The sequence below is a fragment of the Panthera uncia genome, chromosome D1 (genome assembly GCF_023721935.1).
Source record: "Panthera uncia isolate 11264 chromosome D1, Puncia_PCG_1.0, whole genome shotgun sequence".
In the NCBI taxonomy this organism is placed as follows: domain Eukaryota; kingdom Metazoa; phylum Chordata; class Mammalia; order Carnivora; family Felidae; genus Panthera; species Panthera uncia.
In genome coordinates, this window is record NC_064808.1 from 4,572,642 (window position 1) to 4,578,793 (window position 6,152).

The window sequence follows — 6,152 nt, forward strand, 5'->3', positions numbered from 1 at the left end:
TGACTACTGTGTGCCAGGTTCAGTACCAGGTGCTAGGGGATCCAGTGTCGAATAAGACATATGTACCTTGCGATTTCTGCTTCTATCCCCTTTTCCACAGAAGCACCCATTCCTAACAGGGGTGGGATGGGGGTGGGGACACATGGCCAGACCAGACAAAGAGTTGTGAGCAACACTTAAACGCTCCTTAGGCTTTAAACAAATGGGGTTCTTCTCGCTTCTTTTGAGTTCTCTGAGCTCATAGCCTTCCAGATAATCAAAGCAGCCTTTTGGGGTCTGGAGGAAGAGGGAAGGGGTTTGGGGAGAAAAGAAATGACCCCATTTTTGCTTTACCCTCATTTAAAAGAACCCAATGTCCAGCAACTGATAGATAGACAAAATGTAGTCCATCCACACAACGGAATATAATTTGGCAACATAAAGCTACTGATACACGTTGCAATGTGGTTGAACCTTGAAAACATCATGCTAAGTGAAAGGCATCACAAAAACCCACGTTGTATGATTCCATTTATTTATTTATTTATTTATTTACTTATTTATTTATTTTTAATGTTTTTATTTTATTTTTTTTTTAATTTTTTTTTTCAACGTTTTTTTTAATTTTATTTTTGGGACAGAGAGAGACAGAGCATGAACTGGGGAGGGGCAGAGAGAGAGGGAGACACAGAATCGGAAACAGGCTCCAGGCTCCGAGCCATCAGCCCAGAGCCTGATGCGGGGCTCGAACTCACAGACCGTGAGATCGTGACCTGGCTGAAGTCGGACGCTTAACCGACTGCGCCACCCAGGCGCCCCTTTAATGTTTTTATTTTTGAGAGAGAGAGAGACAGAGCGAATGGGGGAGGAGCACAGAGAGAGGGAGACAGAATCCAAAGCAGGCTCCAGGCTCTGAGCTGTCAGCACAGAACCCAATGAGCGGCTCGAACTCGTGAACCACGAGATCATGACCTGAGCCAAAGCCAAATGCTTAACCAACTAAGCCACCCAGGGGCCCCATGTATGATTCTATTTATTTGAAATGTCAAGACAAATCTGTACAGACAGAAAGTTGATTAGTGATTATCTGGGGCTGGGGGGACTGGGGCGGGGGCAACACAGAATACAGGGTTGCTTTGGAGGATGATGAATATATTCTAAAAGTTAATAGTGTTGATGAGTACACAAGATGTTAGGTGCACTGAATTGTATGCCTAAAGTGGGTAAATTGTATGGTCTGTGAATTTTATCTCAATACAGCTGCTACCAAAAAAAAAAAAAAAAAAAAAATCTCAGCCAGAAGTGAGAGAGAGGTGGCTTTTAGGCTGTGCGGGACTTGGAGACAAATCCAAATGCTCAAATGTGCTTTCTTCATTGATAAGTAAATAACTTTCCCTGAGTCTCACTGTCCCCAGACATAGTAATTAACTGCCCCCTCAAGTGTGTTGGGTGAGCCCCCACTAGCAGAAGTGACCTTCTGTTGGCAAATAGAATTCTCAGTGCTGCCTCTATACTCAATTCAAATGGGGAAGCGGGTGCACAAAGATAAACATTTACAAAAATAAATGACCTTTTGCCCAAGGTCAAAGAGGCAGGAAGGAATGGCACTGGGAGGCCAGCTGTGGCAGCCAGACTTCAGACCAGGCCGGAGTAACCACTGCCCCACCCAGCCTCGACCCAGCACAGTTCCCAGACTATGCAGGGTAGAAAGAGGTGGGGAGGGCATTTCAGGGGTGAAGACTGACGACTGCACATCCACTGAACACCTATGGTGTGTGCGAGCACCCTGGTGAGGGAGTCAGCCCCAGCCCCAGTCCCCGTCCTTAAGCAGCTCACAGTCTAGGGATGAGGTAGGTAGGCAAATAAATACACAAAACAGAGTGATGAGAACAGCCCAGGAGGGCTTCCTGGAGGAGGGGCATCTGAACTGAGATACGAAGGAGGAGCAAGAAATGTACCAGGCCAAGGCACCAGGGACTGGGAGTTCAGGGCGAGCAGAGGAGGGGATGTACAGAGCCCAGAGCATTCAGTGTCCAGTGGGGGAGAGAGAGTGGGGCATTTGGGGCTGGGGAGCTCTCTGTCGCCATGCCCCTGAAGCCCGGCTGCAAAGGTATCAGGAAGCAGTGGCAGCCCCTCTGGAAGTGCGAGGCCTCACCCTGCCCGTTCCCCTGAGCCCAGCCAACTCCAGTCAGAATCCACAATGCTAACTCATCGTAGGTTAGGGGCAGGGCAGAAGGGCAGGGCCCGGCCTGCCGCCTTGGCTCGTATCCAGCATGTAGCACCCTATGAGGTCTCTCCCTCCACTTGCTAGAGTAGGACAGCCGGGGCTGGGAGAGGCTAGTGAGCACACCCAGCCATTGGCCCAAGGCCACAGGGTAAGAAATGCAGAGCCTGGCCGCGGGTGCTCTGGCTCCTTGGGCAAGCCACCTAGCCACTCTGAACTTGAGCGTCCTCATCTGGAGAGTGGAGATGACCACGCGCCCCAAGCAGCGGTCCCGCCCTGGGGAATTTATCTTGCGGAAGAAATCCCAGCAAATTTTATGTCTGCTGTGAGTCATCGAGACTGTATTTATAACAGCAGAAATGTGGAAACAGCCTGAAGGTCCAGCTGAGGGGCCAGTGGGGGCTGGTGGTGCTGACTTGGGAGGGAATATCACTGGCCTTTGAGAACCGAGGTCATTAGGATGTCACTGTGGCAGAGCAGGAAAACGTTTCCAGCATTGTTAAAAGAAAAAAAAAAATCAATCCACGACATGGTCTAACCACACAATTTTGACATAAAAATCACAAGACCTTTGGATAAAGGCTGGGCGGGGACCAGGGACAAATGAGAGGAGCTAGAAATCAGGATGGAGGGGCTGTGAGCAAGCCCTGTTTACTCCTGACTTCTTGACGGAATGTAATTTGTGGGCTAACCCAAACCACAACAGAGATCTACGGAGGGCCCCAGGCGAGCCCTGCCGAGGCACGAAAGTTCTCGGAGGCGTCTGATGAATAAGGGATGGCCTGGTAAACTGGAGAGTGAGATGTCCATGTGAACCTCAGGTGGCTCCCGGCAGGGCCTGGGTGGTCCCAGGGGCAGGGAAGCAGGTGGGCCCTGAGTTCTGAGGCCCCAGCAGATAACGGTCAAGGTGACCCGGCACAGTGGAGCCAGGCTCCCCTGAAAGCGAGGATCTGGGAGGAGGGAGGGCCTGAGGGAGTGCGGCCTGCATCCTGCTTGGCTGGGAAAGGGGGGCATTGAAAGGAAAAGCCCCAGGAAGGTGACACAAGATGATGACTGTTAATGCTCATTTATTTATTCCTTTTATTGACTACAGCCTCGGGGTGGTATGGGAAGAATTCCCAAGGGAAGTGAGGCCTCAGCTGAGACCAGAAATGAGGAGGAGGTGGAGGCGGCCGAGTGGCGTGGCGGTAATAATAGCTTCCTTTACTGTTTACTCTTTGCCAGGCCCCGTTCCAGCGCTTCATTGCATATTAACCCACGGAGACCCCGGAACAACCCTGTGAGGAAGGTTCTATTATTACCCTCATTGCCTAGATGAGGAAGCCGAGGGACAGAGGAGATATTCGCTGCCTGACAGTCTGGCTCCAGATCTGCACCTGTGACCCCCGCACAGTCCCGGGGGCTTAGCCAGGCAGAGGCAGGGAAGTGCTCCGGGCAAAGGGAAGGGCATGTGCAAAGGCCTGCTTTGGGAGAGAGTTGTGTTCGCGCTGGGTTGGGCACTTTGTGTAAGTTAGGTCACCGAGTCCTCCCAGCAGTCCTTGAGGCAGGCCTCACTGCCCCCCATTATACAGATGAGTAAGTGGAGGCTCAGAGAGGTTTCATCATTTGCCCAAGGCCATGCCAGGGCCTGGGCCAAGGCCTGGGAGCCTGTAGGTGAAAGTGTGGTCCCTGGTCTACCCTTCAGCTCAGCTCTGGGCTGGTAGGGGGCTGAGCCAGGGGAGCAGCTAGAGTGTTGGGGAGCACTGGCCTGGGAGTCAGAAGACCTGGGTTTGTGTCCTGCACTGAGTCTCCCTTCTCCCATCTATAAATGGAGAGGGGAACCCACAAGAAAACATGGCAAGTATATCTCAGCTCTGACACCACCCACTATCAGCTGGAGAGCGGCTGCTATCTCGAGGCAGTTCCCAAGCTCAGCACCCACTGGGGCACACACAGGAAGGTCGGGGCTGCGTCTCAGGTATTTGCCATCCCAGGACTGGGCCACCTCTGAGCTTATTGTCCTGTGGCTCTAACATCAACCTTCTTGGGTTTCTTCTCACTTGGCTACTCAACAGGCTCTAGGAATGGCCCTGGGGGAGCGGATTCTGCATCTCAGTTTCTCCTTAGGGAGCACGGGACGTGGGCCTCCTGGGGGACTCCTCCAGTCAAATGTAGAGAGGTGGTTCCACAGGAAGGAGCCATCGGCACAGAAGGATGACGAGACCTTAGACTGGTCCCCGCCCCGTGTCCCCAAGGTTGTGTGGCCTCGGGCAAGTCACTGTCCTTACTGGTAAAATAGGGCCATTACTGACGTCCCACTGACACCCCCTACCCTAGGCCTGGTCGGGGAGCCCCGTGAGATGGCATGCTTCCACTGGGACTCACCGCTCAGGTGGTATTCTGCCACGTCCATGGCCATGATGCCCACTGCAGCGCTGGGCCTGGAAGGGGAAAGAGAGTCAGCAGGGAGGGCTTTGGAGGGCCACCAACCCCAACCCTACACCTTGACCTCCACGATGCCAATGGGCCTGTCATCCAGAGCTCAGACTCAGCTGTGAGGAGAGCTCAGCCAAAGGTAGGTGGTTTTTAAATAGCATTAAAAAAAATTTTTTTTTTAATGTTTATTTATCTTTTGAGAGACAGCATGAGCTGGGGAGGAGCACAGAGAGAGGGATACAGAATCCAAAGTAGGCTCCGGGCTCTGAGCTGTCAGCACAGAGCCCGACGTGGGGCTTGAACTCGTGGACTACAAGATCATGATCTGAGCTGAAGTTGGACGCTTAAGTGACTGAGCCACCCAGGCACCCTTAAATAACACTTTAAAAAAATGGAGTTTAAAGCTCTTTTCAACCACTCTAAGACCATCTTACTGTCAGGGTTGCCAGATAAAGCACAAGATGCCCGGTGACATTTGAATTTGATTCATTTTTAGTACAAGTATGTCCCATATAATATTTAGGACATGCTTACACTTAAAAAAATTATTCATTGTTTATCTGAAACTCAAAAGTTCCTGAGCATCCTGTATTTATATTATATCTGCTAAATCTGGCACCCCTACCTCATTTCCATCCTACCAACAACAGGCTGACCAGCAAGGAGGCTTTGATTCTTTGCTACTCATTAGCGTGGGCCCTCGAGGTGTTCACTAAGCCTTACTTCAAAAGCTTTTCTTTCAATTGGAAAGGAAAGGCTGCATTTCCACAATATTCTATCATCAGTCCTTCCACTACTCAGGATGGTTTCCTCCCCACCCCACCCTCCACTTCCAAGTTTTGTGAACGCGGAAGGTCTAGGTTGTTCTAGAAAGGTCCGGGCGTCATGCAAGCCATTACGTGAACCCAGGTGACTGCTCATAGCTTTATTACTGTCGTTGCTGAGAAGTAAATGTGTCTCACAGACATACTCGAAGGGACTGGAAAGGGGAGGCCGGGAGGAGCTATATCAGCCTCAGCTCCAGGGGCACAGAAGGACGGGACGGCCCCTGGCCCCGCAAAGGAGGCTGCAAACAGGTCACCCTGTGACAACTACAGAGTGCTTGCCCACCCAAGAGCCGCTGCTCTTCCGTTCCCAGGGGATGCCAACCCTGCATTGTTGGATCTTCTGGCTTTTTATGTTTTCATTTCATTTTCTTTTTTAAAGATTTTATTTTTAAGTAATTTCTACACCCAGTGTGGGGCTCAAACTCACAACCCTGAGGTCAAGAGCCGCACGCTCCACTGACTGAGCCGGCCAGGCGTCCCAATCTTCTGGCATTCCTTCCTTCCTTCCTTCCTTCCTTCCTTCCTTCCTTCCTCCTTCCTTCCTTCCTTCCTTCCTCCTTCCTTCCTTCCTCCTTCCTTCTTTCCTTCCTTCCTTCTTTCCTTCCTTTCTTCTTTCCTTCCTTCCTTCCTTCCTTCCTTCCTCCTTCCTTCCTTCCTTCCTTCCTCCTTCCTTCCTTCCTCCTTCCTTCCTTCCTTCCTTCCTCCTT